The following is a 19,712-nucleotide window of genomic DNA, read 5'->3' on the forward strand; positions in this document are numbered from 1 at the left end:
TTATACCTATATCTCATTGCCATCTGGAATAGGCCATAAATGGCTGTCACTCTTAAGATTGTACATATATCCATATGCCGATACAGGAGATGTTGATTAAATACCAGTAGGGTGTATTCTTATTTATACCATAGTGACAGAGTATATGTATAATAATTTGTTTTAATGGATATAACTATGTCACGCAACTGTTGATTTTGAGTAGTATGAATAATGTCCTCTTGTTAAGGTTATCACATAGTATCATAGTCCTATTCCGGCATTAGATATGCTGGTTGGAATATAAGGCATAAAGATATACTGGAGAGTTGGTATATAGATGATAGCTATTCTTTGCTATTTTTTGCTATTTATTGTTATTTTTTGCTATATTAGATGGACAAGTGAGAATTTATTTGCACAAGGGGCATATATATAGCTATATAGGTTAGTATGCAATAATGACAACAATTTAATTTTTTTTATTTTGTTTCAACATACTTTATATTATTGACAACACGAAAGATAACACTTTATATTGTAAAGCACAAAGAATACATACAAGTGCTATGTGAATATGATTTGAATAACTTTGAATACAATTTGCATTTGTTGATGATGATTGCTAGGACAACAATTATTATAAGGAGGATATACAAACCATAAACGGGAGAATGCAAACAAGTTCAGTAAACTTGTTGAGGGAATCCAAATATTACAATAGGTTTGTTTACACACGCAACTATGATCACTATGACAACATCATAATGTCGATCTTGAATGATCGTACTGACCGAGTTGCTATAGTTGATTAATCTACAAATGTTGCTGTATTTAATGTATGGTTATTATATTATTTTGCTGATCTGTATGTATAAATAGAACTGGAAGTGATGTATGGACACTTCTGGTTTCACGTTCCAACACTGCTTGTTTGGCGCCACACTTATTTGGAAGGGGTATGTACACGTTTTAATTTTTTATTCACTGCACTATAAAAGAGTGGTTTACATTCACTTATATTGATGAAGGTGATGTAATTCTCCCCGAAACGTTAATAAAACTTTGGCTTTTTGGTATCCAAAATACCTGAAGTGCACTTTTTTGCTGAGATGTGTATGTATATATATATATATATATATATATACATACCCTGTATATATACACACATATTGTAATCAATGTTTTAAGATACAACAAGAGAGCTGGAGTCCTGCGATTACCTGGGCGTTCTTGCTGACTTTCATGGTAAAACAGGCCATGTGTGATACATCTGAGAGAATCATAGCTTTAAATTTTATGTGTATCTCCTTGAATGTTTAAATGATAAAACATATTGAGATGTATTACACTATATTTGTGTTCTTTTTCCCTTTATATTGTGAGAATTAAATAAGAATAGAGAAAAAATGTGAAATAACCTAATGAATCAATACCCACAAATATACAAAGTAACACGTACTACTGGGAAAATACAAATACATAGGAATGTCCCAATGTATTATAGGGGCACACACTTTAGTGCCATTATAGTTTGTTGTGTATACAATAAATAAAACCTAGCTTTTAATACGCTATATAAACGTAAACAACATAAAGAGACAATCTACTCCAGAATTTTTATTGTTTAAAAAGATAGATAATCCCTTTATTACCCATTCCTCAGTTTTGCATAATTAATACAGTTATATTAATACACTTTTTGCCTCTTTGATTACCTTGTATCTAAGCCTCTGAAGTCTGTACCTTATCTCAGTTTTAAGCCAATTAGTGCTGACTCATAAATAACTCCATGGGAGTGAGCATAATCTTATCTATGTGGTGCAAAGTTGGTGAAATGGTAGTAAAGGCATTGGGGTAGATTTATTATGAGCTGTAGCGAATCATGCCCGCTCGACCTTGCTAAATGACAAAAGTTTGAATTTTTACTTTTGTGTTCCTTTAAACTTGAATTGATTATTCTTATTGTTTTAAAATTATTGTTTCATTAAGATTTATATTATATTAATTGTTTTTAACATTGCATGAACTGTCTATGATTTGGTAAGCGTTATTTACTTTTATATTTTGAGAATTTGAATTCAATGTGTACATAAAAGGATGTAAGCTTTGTGTTTGTCTCTAGTTTTTGGTGTGACTGTAGAGCTAGAAGAGTAACTTTTATTAGGCTTTGATTACACACCAACACATACATACTATTTTATTTAATAACATCTCCTTGACTGACATTTTATCTACCTAGGGCTTGATCTACCTTTAGAAAGAACAAGGAGTTGCCTATACGTATATTCTCTAAGAGGGAAGACATTCTAAAATTCTGATCAACTAGATTGGCTTAAATTAATTTTGCTTTCTTAACTACCTGGTTGCCAGATAGGCTTGTGGTCCGGCAGCCAAGTTGTTAAATGTAATTTTCCATAATATTGCCAGAGAGATGCAACCCATCAGTGACCAAACAGGGAAGTTCAAGCCCTTGGCAGCCAAAAATGTAAGTAGAAATATGTACAGTATCTCACAAAAGTGAGTACACCCCTAACATTTTTGTAAATATTTTATTATATCTTTTCATGTGACAACACTGAAGAAATTACACTTTGCTACAGTGTAAAGTAGTGAGTGAACAGCTTGTATAACAGTGTACATTTGCTGTCCCCTCAAAATAACTCAACACACAGTTATTAATGTCTAAACCATTGGCAACAAAAGTGAGTACACCCCTAAGTGGAAATGTCCAAATTGGGCCCAAAGTGTCAATATTTTGTGTGGCCACCATTATTTTTCAGCACTGCCTTAACCCTCTTGGGCATGGAGTTCCCCAGAGCTTCACAGGTTGCCAATGTTCTGAGTGGAATCTGTCCTGTGGAACCACTGTATGGTCTTGCCCATCATGCTGCAGCTCAGTTTCAGGGTCTTTGCAATCTTCTTATAGCCTAGGCATCTTTATGTAGAGCAGCAATTCTTTTTTACAGATCCTCAGAGAGTTCTTTGCCATGAGTTGCCATGTTGAACTTCCAGTGACCAGTATAAGAGAGTGTGAGAGCGATAACACCAATTTTAACACACCTGCTCCCCATTCACACCTGAGACCTTGTAAAACTAATGAGTCACATGACACTGGGGAGGGAAAATGGCTAATTGGGCCCAATTTGGACATTTCCACTTAGGGTTGTACTCACTTTTGTTGCCAAGACATTAATGGCTGTGTGGTGAGTTATTTTTGGGGGACAGCAAATTTACACTGTTATACAGGATGTACACTCACTACTTTACATCGTAGCAAAGTGTCATTTCTTCAGTGTTGTCACATGAAAAGATATAATAAAATATTTACAAAAATGTGAGGGATATACTCACTTTTGTGAGATACTGTATGTAGTCTACATATGTGCTAGCGATTACATTACTAGATGCACACACATATATGTTTAAGGATTTTAAATATTTGCCATGGATACACATGGTAAATCCATTTTGGAGACCAGAATGCCATAGAATGAGTATTGAGTAATACATTTAAACAAATAATTGTTCATTTCTTTCTTATATATTACTAATTGGGCAACCTTGTAGAAATACAATATTTGTGTCCTAGATTAATAATATATTATGAGATCTGACATCACCAAGGTCATTTATACTCCATCTTTGGTGCTCATTACTTAATTGACTGAATGGTTGTTGGATGTTAAGTGTGGCAAATAGGTTCTTTTTAATTAAAACATATTTTATTAGCTCAGTCTGAAGATGCAGAACAAGATTATCAATCAAGGGGCTTGTTTTCATTAAAGGGACATGAAACCCAATTTTTTTCTTTCATGATTTAAAAAGAACAAGTAATTTTAAAAACTTTCCAATTTACTTCTATTATCTATTTTGTTTCATTCTCTTGATATCCTTTTTTTTTAAAAGCATATCTAAATAGGCTCAGTAGCTGCTGATTGGTGGCTGCACATAGATGCCTCATGTGATTGACTCACCCATGTGCATTGCTATTTCTTCAAGAAAGGATATCTAAATAATGAAGCAAATTAGATAAATAAAGTAAATTGGAATGTTGTTTAAAATTGTATTTTCTATCGGAATCATGAAAGAAAAATTTGGGGTTTCAAGCCCCTTTAAGCCTAAATTTGGCTTTCATGAGGTTGTAAGAATTAGAACTGCTTTTGGAAGGAAGGAAGCCATTGCACTTATCAATAGTTTCCGATGGAGCGTTTTCCATCACTACTGGCTACCAAAAAAGAATTATGCGGCCCATAGAAAATAATAGAAGCCGAAAAGAGCAAATTTACCTCAGGTTTCCATTGAAAGTTCAAACAGTTAAAACACTGTTGGAAACTGTCAATAAGGTCTAACATATTACAACATGTTCAAATAGGTGTTAAAGAGGAGAAATAAGCTTTTTGAGGCCTCTTTTCAATTGAGATTGCACACTCAATGTGCAAAATAATTCAGTGGAAACCTGGTACTAAAATGGAGCCATAAACTACTTTTAGCTGTTGGCCACTTCGGTAGCTTAAGGGGTCTATTTTTAACAAGTCAATAAAAATAAGCCCAAAGTTGGTAACCATTATATATTCTAGAGAGAAGATAAGGACACTGGCTTCAGTCCTCAAGAAATTACATATGCGGTAGTTGTTATACTTGTTGAATCTCTTTCAACTAGCAAAACTATTAACAACCCTGAATTCCTGAGTTTAAACTATGAAGAGAAAGAGAAGTGTTGTAAAAATTTAGGGAATTAGTTTAAAATTAAAATCTCCATATGAATTTTATGCAAGATTAAAAATGTTTTGCCTAGAAGGGGCGGAGTTGGCTCTGCATCTGAGCGGTCACACAACACATCAGATCCTGCAAAATTCATCATATTTAAGCAGTTTTGACTGCTCGGGGCAGACAACTTTTCACTAAACAATTGCTGATTAACAGATGAAACACTTTAGACAACAAGAATGGCGAAAGTGACTTGAAAAACGGCATGTTTCTCCGTTTATGCCAGTAAAGATCACAGCAGCAAACATAGAGAGGACGCCATCTTGTCAGCTAGACCACCCTGGGATCTCCCCACTGAGATTCAGTATGGATAGCCACATATCTGATGCAGTCTTCAAAGAACTTTTTATGGCTTTCGAACGGAAAATGGATCACTGCTTCAAGGATCTGCGCCAATCGCTACACTCAGAGCTCACATTCGGTGAAACTAACCCCGCGGAACTTGAGACTCAGACACGGAGAGAGAGAGAGAGAGAGAGAGAGAGAGAGACTGTCCGACACTTATGCATTTATACTGATGCTTCCTAATCCTACAAGAGAACTGGATAAACTTAATACTTTGCACAGTTGATGTCCACAAAGCTGCAAAATACACTACAGGAGCTTATACATCTTCTTTAAATATGTTTACAGTACTATAGGATTCTTTCTAACACGGTTCCTGGCTGCTTAGAGGTCCCATACCTGCACCTAGATGTAAGGTTAACTCATTTATATATTTATCTACCCAATTCTAGTATTTTATATCTATATAAGCTATGTAGCCAATTCACAATTTTCTTTGCCAGTATATTTCTATTATATACCACATTGTTTACATCTTATTGCTATACTAAATATTTTAAGATATTTTAAGATGAGAGTGACCACTCATTACACTTTTTCACCGGTACACCAAATTACTAATATAACAGATCATCTGAAATTCTCACTTAAATCCCAGAGTATGCTGGCTCCCATACTAATTTGTGTATAAAATGACTCTCACATCAGGGGAGTGTTTTACCATGTCTGTATTTGTGAGGTCTAGTCAACTATTGTTTTTATTGCAATGGTAGACCTTAGATTTGTACATGATGACATTATTGTAAGGCCTGATCACTGCACTTGGGGAGAATATTAGATAGTGGTGTTCTTTTAGTAGTATATGTTTTATTCCTAGCCATCTATAGACACACTCTTACAAGATCATATTTCATACATGTGACCGAAGACTATTGGCACTTATTAGAAGGGTTCTGTTTGGTAGACGGGTCTCTTCAGATGTGAAGTTCGTTCTAAATGTTATTGTGTTACCTTTATCTTCTCCTGTATCTTACTATGTCTCATATTTAACGCTGACATGCTTTATTTAAAGTTTATTTTGGAATAGTAATTGAGTCCCACTTTAAAGATAGTCCCACTTTATTTTTTATTTTGCGTAATTTAGTGGGGGTTGTTTTTGTATTTTAGTTAATTGTATTTAATTAATGTAATTTATTTAATTTTAGTGTAATGTTAGGTGTTAGTGTAACTCAGGTTAGGTTTTATCTTACAGGTAAATTTGTATTTATTTTAACTAGGTATTTAGTAAATAGTTAATAACTATTTACTAACTAGTCTACCTAGTTAAAATAAATACAAACTTAGCTGTGAAATAAAAATAAAACCTAAGATAGCTACAAAGTAACTATTAGTTATATTGTAGCTAGCTTAGGGTTTATTTTATAGTTAAGTATTTAGTTTTAAATAGGAATTATTTAGGTAATGATAGTAATTTTTATTTAGATTTATTTTAATTATATTTAAGTTAGGGGTGTTAGGGTTAGGGTTAGATTTAGAGTTAGGTTTATTGGTTAATATATTTATTTAGTGTTAGTTATGTGGGAGGCCAGAGGTTTAGGGGTTAATAACTTTAGTATAGTGGCAGCGGCGACATTGGGGGTGGCAGATTAGGGGTTAATAAGTGTAGGTAGGGGGCGGCGACATTGGGGGCGGCAGATTAGGGGTTAGTGTAGTTAGGTGGCGGCGATGTCGGGGGCGGCAGATTAGGGGTTAATAACTGTAATGTAGGTGGCGGCGATGTTAGGGGCGGCAGATTAGGGGTTAATAAGTGTAATGTAGGTGTCGGCGATGTCAGGGGCAGCAGATTATGGGTGTTTAGACTCAGGGTTTATGTTAGGGTGTTAGGTTTAAACATAATTTTCTTTCCCCATAGGAATCAATGGGGCTGCGTTACATAGCTTTACGCTCCGTTATTGCTGGTGTTAGGCTTTATTTTAGCCGGCTCTCCCCATTGATGTCTGTGTGGAAATCGTGCACGAGCACATAAAACCAGTTCAAAGCATCGCTGGTATTTGCAGTATGGAGCTCAACGCAGCCATCTTGCCCGCTAACGTAGGTTTTTGGAAAACCTGTAATAGCAGCACTATTAGGGGTGAGCAGTAGAAATAACTTTATTACCAAGCCACTCATAACGCAAAACTCGTAATCTGGCCGTTAGTCATTAAGCCTCTGTCAGTTATATACCCACTTCAGACTTAAGATCAGACTCATGGCCTTGAACCCCTTTCAGTTATATATCATCCCTGTCAGTTATATGCCCACATAAAACCTCAGATTAGGCTAATTCCTATCAGTTATATAACAACATAAGACCTCACATTAGACTCATCCCTGTCAATGATATGCCCACATAAGACCTAAAAGTGGGTATTTGTTCTCAAAGGAGCAGCTCTTCCTGTGCTTAATAAAATATTTTTGTGTCAGTACTTAAGGGAACTGTGCTTGAGGAACTATGGGAGATGTTCTTATCAATTAATGAGCAGCTAATTCTTGAGTAACAGATATGCACAACATGTTATATATTCAATCACATTTTTTAGTTATGTTCTTTTTACATTATGCACTTAGGATAAAGATCATGGCCTTAGTTTAAAGATTGAGGCCTAGATGGCTGTCCTTGAAATGTGTAGTATTTGTTAATGTCAGTTGTGATCAACAGTTGAATACTAACTAAACTCAATTAGTTGACAACTAACTAAAATCAATTAATCTGTGACTGTGAGTCCATATCATTGATTAGCATGGGAGTTCATTTGATAAGGAAAGGAAAGTCATTACGGTTGATTACTGTATACCTCCTTGTGAGAAGGAATGTCAGGTCAGAATAATTGTGTGACTTATCTCGATATACACAAATGTGAGAACGAACCCAGGCAAAATAATATCATTAAGCATGATGTGTTGCTCTATAAAAAAAAAAAATGCCAATTGTATCGAATTTATTCTGCTGTCTGGTAAAATAGAAATCTGGAAAAATTAATAAAATATGAGATATTTTCACTTACCAGTGAGATGAAAAATAGTAATTTATTGAACACTGAAGGGTGAGAAAATTGGAATCAAGAGACACATTGGGATTAAAGTATTGTTTACGTAGAAGAACTTGCATATAACATATTACAATTACTGAAATAGCTGATGTGTTCAAGTTAACAAATGTATATATTGCATAAAAAATGACACAATAAAATGTTTTGTTTTGAATGGAAAACTACAAGAATTGCATGTTTGTGTACAAGATGGTCTGTTGGATAGAAGCTCAAGCGCTGATAAGAAATTCTCCCACAACTTTATTAGTTGACAATGATACAACCCAAAAGCATAAGAAGTAGAGGAACATTCTTTTTAAAAAAAAAAAAAAAAAAAAAAAAAAAAAATGTAATACATAGTGAAATAACCCTTTTAGATAAAAAAAAATAAAAATAATAATTTTATATCCATTTAATATATGTTATAGTTAAGTTGATGGCCTTTTAAAGAAAAATACAAACGTATCAGAGACTTTACCTTTGTCTAATTTAAAGTGTTATGCAATGTTTTATTGAGAAATAATAGGTATTTTGTAAAATCAAACGACCTGCTGAAAAAAATAATGTTCCTTACCGAAAAAGCCTGATAATAACTTTATTGAGTTCTGAAGTGTGTGGGGGAGGGGGCAGATCAATAAGTCCTAATCCTGTTATAGTTCCAAATTCTATTTTTTTTTAAATATCACTCTCTTTGTAATGTAATATCTTGCAGGCAGCAACATAACTACAAGGGTCGCAGGGACACCCCTGCTACTGGCACATCCTTTTAGGGGTCCTGCAGCCACTGCTCCCTCTAAGCTGTGCAGCTTGTGCAGGTCAAAGGTGATGTCACATTCTGTCTATTACAGCTTTCTTGTGTGTTGTTATCTCTGCAAACTGAGGTGAATGAGGGCAGATATGCAATGCATGCAGTCATTTTTTTAACCATTTCTTCTCTCTCTTTGTCAGGGTGCCAGGAATCAGACTGAGACGAGAAGTGCAAAAATAATCACACCTTTATTAATAGCAAAAAATAATAAAAAGTCCACAAGTCAAATAACAAGCCAGGAATCAAAACCAGAGCTGGTAGTCAGACGAGCCGAGTCAGGAGCCAAAGCGAATAGTCAGACGAGCCGGAATCAGGAACAAGGAAAACAGCAGAATCAGGAACAAGGAAAACAGCAGAATCAGGAACAAGTCGGGGATCAGGAACCAGGAAGGATGTCAGGCAGCTAGGTAATACACAGGAACTCTCACAAACAGGTATGAGACAACGCAAAGGCAAAGCATACTGAACAGAGGCCCTTTAAATAATAAGTGATGACATCACAATTCTGAGACTGCATCCTGTCTCACATGGATGATGCACACCAGTCTGGCCATAAAAGGAAGTGCAGGAATTGAGCAACATCCCTCACAATGCACCATAGTCAGGAAGAGAGGTGAGTAAAATGGCTGCCAGCAGCACATGGCAAACACAACAGAGAAAAAACCCTGACAGTACCCTCCCCTCAATGACCCCTCCCCCGCGGGAGGACAAAAGGCTTATTGGGGAAACGGGCATGGAAGGCACAGAGGAGGGCGGGAGCATGAACATCAGAGGAGGGAACCCAAGAACGCTCCTCTGGACCGTAGCCTCTCCAGTGAACCAAATACTATACACGGCCCCTGGACATAAGAGAGTCAATAATGCTGCTGACCTCATACTCCTCATGGTTGTCAACAAAGATAGGACAGGGACGAGGCAACACAGTGGTAAACCGATTACAAACCAATGGTTTCAAGAGGGAGACATGAAAAACATTGGAGATGCGCATAGCAGGAGGAAGGTCAAGAGTGTAGGCCACAGGATTAACCCGTCGGAGTATTCGAAAAGGACCAATATAACAGGGAGCCAATTTATTGGAAGGCACACGAAGGTTCAAGTTGAGGGAGGACAGCCAAACTCTCTCGCCAACCTGGTAGGAAGGTGCGGGCAGAAGCCTACGATCAGCCTGGAACTTTTGGCTCTGCATAGAACGATGAAGGCAATCCTGAATCTGCACCCACGTGGAACGGAGTTGCCGGAGATGCTCCTCCAAAGCCGGAATACCCTGAGACATGAATGAATCGGGCAACAAGGATGGTTGAAACCCATAATTTGCCATGAACGGGGATATCTTGGAGGAAGCATTAATAGCACTATTATGAGCAAACTCTGCCCAAGGAAAAAGTTCAGACCAATTAGGAAAACGGTCAACCACCATAAGGATAACAGTATTGCCATTGGAAACAGGGAGCTCGACAATGAAGTCCATGGAAAGATGTGTCCAAGGATGCTCACCATTAGCAATAGGTTGAAGAAGACCCACAGGAAGACGTTGAGGAGTCTTATTCTGTGCACAAACTGAGCAGGTGGCAACATACGCAGCAACATCAGAACGAAGACCTGGCCACCAGAATTGTCGAGTGACAGACCAAATAATTTGGTTCTTGCCTGGGTGACCTGCGGCTTTAGGATAGTGGTAAGTGTGCAAAAGTTTAGTTCGAAGATTCTCAGGAACAAAACACTTACCACTAGGTTTCTCAGGAGGTGCATTGGTGTGTGCAGCCAGGATCTCCTCCCCCAATGGAGAAGTCAAATTAGTACGTATGGTAGCAAAAATATGGTTGTGGCCACAAACTGAGCAGGAGGCAACATACGCAGCAACATCAGAACGAAGACCTGGACACCAGAATTGTCGATTGACAGACCAAATCATTTGGTTCTTACCTGGGTGACCTGCGGCTTTAGGATAGTGGTAAGTGTGCAAAAGTTTAGTTCGAAGATTCTCAGGAACAAAACACTTACCACTAGGTTTCTCAGGAGGTGCATTGGTTTGTGCAGCCAGGATCTCCTCCCCCAAGGGAGAAGTCAAATTAGTACGTATGGTAGCAACAATATGGTCAGGAGGTATAACAGGAGTAGGTACAGACTCCTCCTTGGACAGAGGCGAAAATTGTCAAGAGAGGGCATCAGCCCTAACATTCTTACTACCAGGCAGGTAGTAGACCACATAATTAAACCGAGACAAACATAGCGCCCATCTGGCATGTAGGGGCGACAAGCGTTTTGCTTCAGATAGATAAGTTAAATTCTTGTGGTCAGTAAGAATGAGCACTGGCACACTAGTACCCTTGAGAAGATGCCTCCATTCCTTAAGTGCCAAAATTATGGCCAGTAATTCCCTGTCGCCAATTTCATAATTGCACTCCGCTGGAGACAATTTCTTAGTGAAGAAACAACACAGATGCAAGGAACCGTCAGGCGTAGGACGTTGAGACAAGAGGGCACCTACTCCAGTCAGATGCATTGACCTTAAGAACGAAAGGCAGGACAGGGTTAGGATGAGCCAGAACTGGAGCGGCAGCAAAGGCAGTCTTAAGACTATCAAAGGCCTTAATGGCAGTAGGTGACCAATGGAGTGGATCATTCTCTTTATGGGTCATGTCTGTGATAGGTTTGACCAAGGAAGAAAAGTTTTTAATAAACTTTCTATAGAAATTGGCGAACCCCAAAAAACATTGAATAGACCGAAGACCAACTGGGTGAGGCCACTGCAGAACTGCAGATAACTTGTCAGGATCCATGGAGAACCCTGCAACGGAGATAACATAACCTAGAAAGGTTACTTGAGTCTGATGGAACTCAAATTTCTCGAGTTTACAAAACAGGCCGTTCTCACGTAGTCTCTGAAGAACCCGTGTAACATCAGAACGATGAGCCTCAAGTGTGGGTGAGTGTATGAGGATGTCATCTAAGTACACCACAGCACACTGTTGCAACATATCTCGTAGGACATCATTAATAAATTCCTGAAAAACAGCAGGAGCATTACATAGGCCAAAGGGCATTACAAGATACTCATAATGCCCGCTCATGATGTTGAATGCTGTTTTCCATTTGTGGCCCTCCTTAATCCTAACAAGATTGTATGCTCCTCTGAAATCAAGTTTAGTAAAGACCGTAGCTCCCTTGAGGCGGTCAAAGAGTTCCGTAATGAGCGGAATAGGGTAAGGATTCTTAATGGTAAGACGATTAAGACCCCTGTAATCGATACATGGTCTTAACTCACCACCCTTTTTCTTCACAAAGAAGAAGCCAGCCCGTGCAGGAGAGCAGGATTTGCGGATGATCCCCCGCGACAGAGCATCAGCAACATACTCCTCCATAGCACAATTATCTGCAACAGACAGAGGGTACACTCGGCCCCAAGGAGGAATGGCTCCGGGTTGCAGGTCTATGGCACAATCATAAGACCGGTGAGGAGACAACGTACCGGCACGTACCTTGTCAAACATGTCTAGGAACTCTCGGTACTCCTCTGGCCATTGAGAAACCGAAGAAGTGCACAAGACTTTAACTGGTTTCCAAAGACAAGTGGAAATACATTGCGGGGACCACGACAAAATTTCGGACCTGCGCCAGTCGAGACTGGGATTGTGCTTTTGGAGCCAGGGATAACCCAGAACAACCGGAAAATGCGGAGAGTTTATCACCTGAAACTGGAGGGTTTCAAAATGGAGAGCCCCAACAGCCATGGACAACGGAGCAGTTTAGTGAGTAACGAGTGCGGGCTGAAGGGGCCTGCCATCAATGGCCTCAATAGAAAGCGGAACGGACCGAGGCAAAACAGGAATGGAGTGCTTTGATAGAAAAGCACTGTCAATGAAATAGCCTGCAGCACCGGAGTCAACAAGAGCCTGGGTGACTATGGAGGAGTCCACCCAGGAAAGGACAACTGTGACCAAGCGGTTCCGAGGACGAGGATAAACCACCCAAGGTCTGCCCCCGACAGGACCTTAGGTGAGAGCGTTTCCCGGCCGTGTAGGACAAGACTTCAAAAGGTGGTTCTGTAACCCACAATAGAGGAAGAGCCCCTCCCTCCTCCTAAAGGCCCTCTCCGCCGCAGAGAGGCATGTGAATCCCAGCTGCATCAGCTTATCAGTACCTGGTAACTCTGGACCAGGAGGCATGGGAGGAGAGGGAGGCATGGGTAGGAATGAACATGTAGCAGACAATGGAACAGGAGGCTTCCGCAAGCGCTCCTTGAAAGAGGGCCTCTCTCTGAGTCTGATGTCAATTAGGATCAAAAAAGACACCAATGCCTCGAGATCCTCTGGTAAATCTCTGACAGCAACTTCGTCTTTAATCGCATCAGAGAGCCCATGAAAGAAGGCGGCAACAAGGGCTTCATTGTTCCAACCTACCTCTGTGGCAAGCGTACGGAACTCAATAGCATACTGTGCAACAGATCTTGTACCTTGCTGAATGGACATGAGTCATTTAGCAGCAGAGGAGGAGCAAGCCGGAACATCAAATACCCTTCAAAAGGAGGCCACAAATTCAGGGTAATTTGAAATCACAGGTTTATTAGTCTCCCACAAGGGATTAGCCCAGGCAAGAGCTGTGTCAGAGAGCAACGAGATGAGAAATCCCACCTTAGCTCTGTCAGAGGGAAATGCCTGAGGTAAGATCTCAAAGTAAATGCCCACCTGGTTCAAAAACCCTCTGCACTGAATAGGATCACCTCCATATCGCTGAGGTAGAGGTGCAGAACCGGACATGCTCCTGGTAGGCATAGGGGCAGCAGCGGAAACAGGAGCAGCCATAACTTGCGGGACACTTTGGTCCAAATGTGCAGTGCGAGTCAGCAGGGTTTGCAGGGCTAGTGCAAATTGATCCAAGCAGTGATCCTGTACATCCATCCTGGAAATGATGGCAGGTAAAGGTGGATTATTAGCACCATCAGGATTCATGGCCTTTGCGTAATGTCAGGGTGCCAGGAATCAGACTGAGACAAGAAGCGCAAAAATAATCACAGCTTTATTAATAGCAAAAAATAATAAAAAGTCCACAAGTCAAATAAACAGCCAGGAATCAAAACCAGAGCTGGTAGTCAGATGAGCCGAGTCAGGAGCCAAAGCGAATAGTCAGACGAGCCGGAATCAGGAACAAGGTAAACAGCAGAGTCAGGAACAAGCCAGGGATCAGGAACCAGGAAGGACGTCAGGCAGCCAGGTAATACACAGGAACTCTCACAAACAGGTCTGAGACAATGCAAAGGCAAAGCATACTGAACAGAGGCCCTTTAAATAATAAGTGATGACATCACAATTCTGAGACAGCATCCTGTCTCACATGGATAATGCACACCAGTCTGGCCATAAAAGGAAGTGCAGGAATTGAGCAGCATCCCCCACAATGCACCTTAGTCAGGAAGAGAGGTGAGTAAAATGGCTGCCAGCAGCACATGGCAAACACAACAGGGAAAAAACCCTGACACGGTTCAAGTTGCTCTATAGCATTTAGCATCTATTGTTTCTGTTTTGTAATTTTTAATCCATGGAGATGACTCAAATGATTTGTTATAGTAGATATTGCTTACTATATGATGTTCTTAAGGACCTGTGAGGAGACAACGTACCGGCACGTACCTTGTCAAACATGTCTAGGAACTCTCGGTACTCCTCTGGCCATTGAGAAACCGAAGAAGTGCACAAGACTTTAACTGGTTTCCAAAGACAAGTGGAAATACATTGCGGGGACCATGACAAAATTTCGGACCTGCGCCAGTCGAGACTGGGATTGTGCTTTTGGAGCCAGGGACAACCCAGAACAACCGGAAAATGTGGAGAGTTTATCACCTGAAACTGGAGGGTTTCAAAATGGAGAGCCCCAACAGCCATGGACAACGGAGCAGTTTCGTAAATAACGAGTGCGGGCTGAAGGGGCCTGCCATCAATGGCCTCAATAGCAAGCGGAACGGACCGAGGCAAAACAGGAATGGAGTGCTTTGATAGAAAAGCACTGTCAATGAAATAGCCTGCAGCACCGGAGTCAACAAGAGCCTGGGTGACTATGGAGGAGTCCACCCAGGAAAGGACAACTGTGACCAAGCGGTTCCGAGGACGAGGATAAACCACCCAAGGTCTGCCCCCGACAGGACCTTAGGTGAGAGCGTTTCCCGGCCGTGTAGGACAAGACTTCAAAAGGTGGTTCTGTAACCTACAATAGAGGAAGAGCCCCTCCCTCCTCCTAAAGGCCCTCTCCGCCGCAGAGAGGCATGTGAATCCCAGCTGCATCAGCTTATCAGTACCTGGTAACTCTGGACCAGGAGGCATGGGAGGAGAGGGAGGCATGGGTAGGAATGAACATGTAGCAGACAATGGAACAGGAGGCTTCCGCAAGCGCTCCTTGAAAGAGGGCCTCTCTCTGAGTCTGATGTCAATTAGGATCAAAAAAGACACCAATGCCTCGAGATCCTCTGGTAAATCTCTGACAGCAACTTCGTCTTTAATTGCATCAGAGAGCCCATGAAAGAAGGCGGCAACAAGGGCTTCATTGTTCCAACCTACCTCTGTGGCAAGCGTACGGAACTCAATAGCATACTGTGCAACAGATCTTGTACCTTGCTGAATGGACATGAGTCATTTAGCAGCAGAGGAGGAGCAAGCCGGAACATCAAATACCCTTCAAAAGGAGGCCACAAATTCAGGGTAATTTGAAATCACAGGTTTATTAGTCTCCCACAAGGGATTAGCCCAGACAAGAGCTGTGTCAGAGAGCAACGAGATGAGAAATCCCACCTTAGCTCTGTCAGAGGGAAATGCCTGAGGTAAGATCTCAAAGTAAATGCCCACCTGGTTCAAAAACCCTCTGCACTGAATAGGATCACCTCCATATCGCTGAGGTAGAGGTGCAGAACCGGACATGCTCCTGGTAGGCATAGGGGCAGCAGCGGAAACAGGAGCAGCCATAACTTGCGGGACACTTTGGTCCAAATGTGCAGTGCGAGTCAGCAGGGTTTGCAGGGCTAGTGCAAATTGATCCAAGCAGTGATCCTGTACATCCATCCTGGAAATGATGGCAGGTAAAGGTGGATTATTAGCACCATCAGGATTCATGGCCTTTGCGTAATGTCAGGGTGCCAGGAATCAGACTGAGACAAGAAGCGCAAAAATAATCACAGCTTTATTAATAGCAAAAAATAATAAAAAGTCCACAAGTCAAATAAACAGCCAGGAATCAAAACCAGAGCTGGTAGTCAGATGAGCCGAGTCAGGAGCCAAAGCGAATAGTCAGACGAGCCGGAATCAGGAACAAGGTAAACAGCAGAGTCAGGAACAAGCCAGGGATCAGGAACCAGGAAGGACGTCAGGCAGCCAGGTAATACACAGGAACTCTCACAAACAGGTCTGAGACAATGCAAAGGCAAAGCATACTGAACAGAGGCCCTTTAAATAATAAGTGATGACATCACAATTCTGAGACAGCATCCTGTCTCACATGGATAATGCACACCAGTCTGGCCATAAAAGGAAGTGCAGGAATTGAGCAGCATCCCCCACAATGCACCTTAGTCAGGAAGAGAGGTGAGTAAAATGGCTGCCAGCAGCACATGGCAAACACAACAGGGAAAAAACCCTGACACGGTTCAAGTTGCTCTATAGCATTTAGCATCTATTGTTTCTGTTTTGTAATTTTTAATCCATGGAGATGACTCAAATGATTTGTTATAGTAGATATTGCTTACTATATGATGTTCTTAAGCAGCTATTTTTCTATGAATATATGTTTGTATGTATGTGTGTGTGTATCTATGTGTTTGTGTATGTGCATGTGTTTATGTGTATATATATATATATATATATATATATATATATATATTATTCTTTTTTTATTATTATACTTTATTTATGAAGCGTCAACCTATTCTGCAGCGCTAGCGTACACAGAGGGTAAGCGCGGTGTAGCAGCGTCCGGAACCGGAACCGGCAAAAGTAAAAGTGATCCTCCAATGGAAGTTGCTGGCAGAGTGCCGTAGCCTGCGATCAGTGTTCAGCCTTACGTGTATTTTATATATATTCTTCCATTAAAGTTTTTTCATTTTTACTAAATTTAGCTGCGCTTATTTGGTTTTTGAAGTGCCTGCCACTTGTTCTCCTATTCTGCAGCGCTGTCCATGGGTACAAGTCATTTAAATAAAACGATGATTTAAAAATTGTAAGAGACAGGACAAAATATTACAAACACATACAGGAGGAAATGAGGGCCCTATTCCTGTGGGAACTTACAATCTAGAAGGGTAGGAGGTTGAGAAACAGGAGGTAAGGACTGCAAGATTGAGAAAGATGTTATTGCAGCGTTAGCTGAGGGAAATGTTAGGTAAGTGAAATTAATTTATTATTGAGTTGGCTTCTCTGAAGAAAAAAGTATAACATTTAAAAGAAGAAAGATTAGGGCAAAGCCTGACAGTACAAGGTAGAGTGTTCCAGAGGGTAGGTGCTGCACACAGAAGTCCTGCAGTCTAGCATGGGAGGAGGTGATAGTCAAAGATGCATGGAACAGGTCATTGTTGGATCTTGGTGAGTGGGCTGGAGTATAATTGTTTATTAGAGACGATAGGTAGTGGGGAGCGGCATTGGTAAAAGCTTTGTATGTAAGTGTGATAATTTTGAATTTGATTCTGCTGTGAATAGAGAGCCAATGAAGTGACTCGCAGAGAGATGCAGCAGATACAGAGCGATGGGAAAGGTGGATTAGCCTGGCAAAGGCATTTAGGATGGATTGAAAGGTGGAGAGGTGGGAAAGAGGAAGGCCAGTAAGTAGGTTATTGCAGTAGTCAAGTTGGGAAATAACAAGGGAGTGGATTATTTGCTTTGTGGTGTTAACACTCAGAAAAGGGTGAGTCTTGGAAATATTACATGGGTTGTTGTGGCAGGATGAAGAAAGTGATTGGATGTGGGAGACGAAGAATAGATTTGAGTGAAGTGTAACTCAGAGGCAGCAGGCTTGGGGTGATGGGTAAATGGTGATGCCGTTGACAGGGATAGAAAAGTCAGAAGTCGGCATAGAGCTTGAGGGGGAATTAGAAGGAGCTTAGTCTTGAACATGTTAATTTTTAAGTGGTGAGAGGCCATCCAGGAAGAAATACCAGATAAGCAGTCGTTGACATGAGAAAGGACAGAGGGAGATAGAGAAGGGATGGAAAGGTAGATCTGGGTGTCATCAGCATAGAGGTGATATTTGAAGCCATAACTGTTGATAAGTTTACCCAGTGAAGAAGTATAAATGGAGAAGAGTAAAGGGCCCAGAACAGATCCTTGAGTTACTCCAACAGACGGAGGCATAGGAGAGGAGTGTATATGTGCATCTGTGTGTGTGTGTATGTGTGCATGTATTTCTATATGTGCATTTGTTTGTTTATGTATATGTGTGTGTTTGTATATATATATATGTGTGTGTGTATATATATTTATATATATTATATTATATTGGCTTCTAGTTCTGCAAACATATTTTTTGTTCAGTGCAATGTTATTTCAGATAAACTTACCAGCTTTCATTAGGTAAGAGCAACATACTGTCCAGCCCACTCACCAAGGCTAAGAGACTCATTTCACAACAGAAAAATAGTATACTTTGCATTTTGTACGTTTCAGTACAATTTTAAATTCCCCTTAAAAGGGTATGAAACACAAACGCCTAGATTACGAGTTTTGTCGGTAAAAACTTGCGGGGCTAACGCTCCTATTTTTTCCAGCGCTCCCTTAAGCCATCGCTGGTACTACAAGTTTTCTGAATGGCTGCGTTAGCCTCAGAAAGTGAGCGTTGAGCCAAATTTAGCTCCACTTCAACCCTCAATACCAGCGTTGCTTACAGTAGCGGTAAGCTGGAAAAACATGCTCGTGCACGATTTCCCCATAGGATACAATGGCGCTGAACCGGCTGAAAAAAAACCTAACACCTGCAAAAAAGCAGCGTTCAGCTCCTAACGCAACCCCATTGTTTCCTATGGGGAAAGTAAATTTATGTCTGCACCTAACACCCTAACATGAACCCCGAGTCTAAACACCCCTAACCTTACACTTATTAACCCCTAATCTGCTGCCCCCACTATCGCTGACACCTGCATTATACTATTAACCCCTAATCTGCCGCTCCGGACACCGCCGCCACCTACATTATCCCTATGAACCCCTAATATGCTGACCCCAACATCGCCGACACCTATATTATATTTATTAACCCCTAATCTTCCGCCCCCAACGTCGCCGCCACCTACCTACACTTATTAACCCCGCCGCCACTATAATAAATGTATTAACCCCTAAACCGTCCCATCTCGCAAATACTATAATAAATTTTATTAACCCCTAATCTGCCCTCCCTAACATAGCCACCACCTACCTACAATTATTAACCCCTAATCTGCCGCCCCAAACGTCGCCGCTACTATAATAAAGTTATTAACCCCTAAACCTAAGTCTAACCCTAATACCCCCCTAAATTAAATATAATTTAAATAAATCTAAATAAATTTACTATAATTAAATAAATTATTCCTATTTAAAAATAAATGCTTACCTATAAAATAAACCCTAATATAGCTACAATATAACTAATAGTTACAATGTAGCTATTTTAGGATTTATTTTTATTTTACAGGCAACTTTGTATTTATTTTAACTAGGTACAATAGCTATTAAATAGTTAATAACTATTTAATAGCTACCTAGTTAAAATAATTACAAAATTACCTGTAAAATAAATCCTAACCTAAGTTACAAATACACCTAACACTACACTAATAATAAATTAATTCAATA

Source organism: Bombina bombina, chromosome 6 (assembly GCF_027579735.1).
Source record: "Bombina bombina isolate aBomBom1 chromosome 6, aBomBom1.pri, whole genome shotgun sequence".
NCBI lineage: Eukaryota > Metazoa > Chordata > Amphibia > Anura > Bombinatoridae > Bombina > Bombina bombina.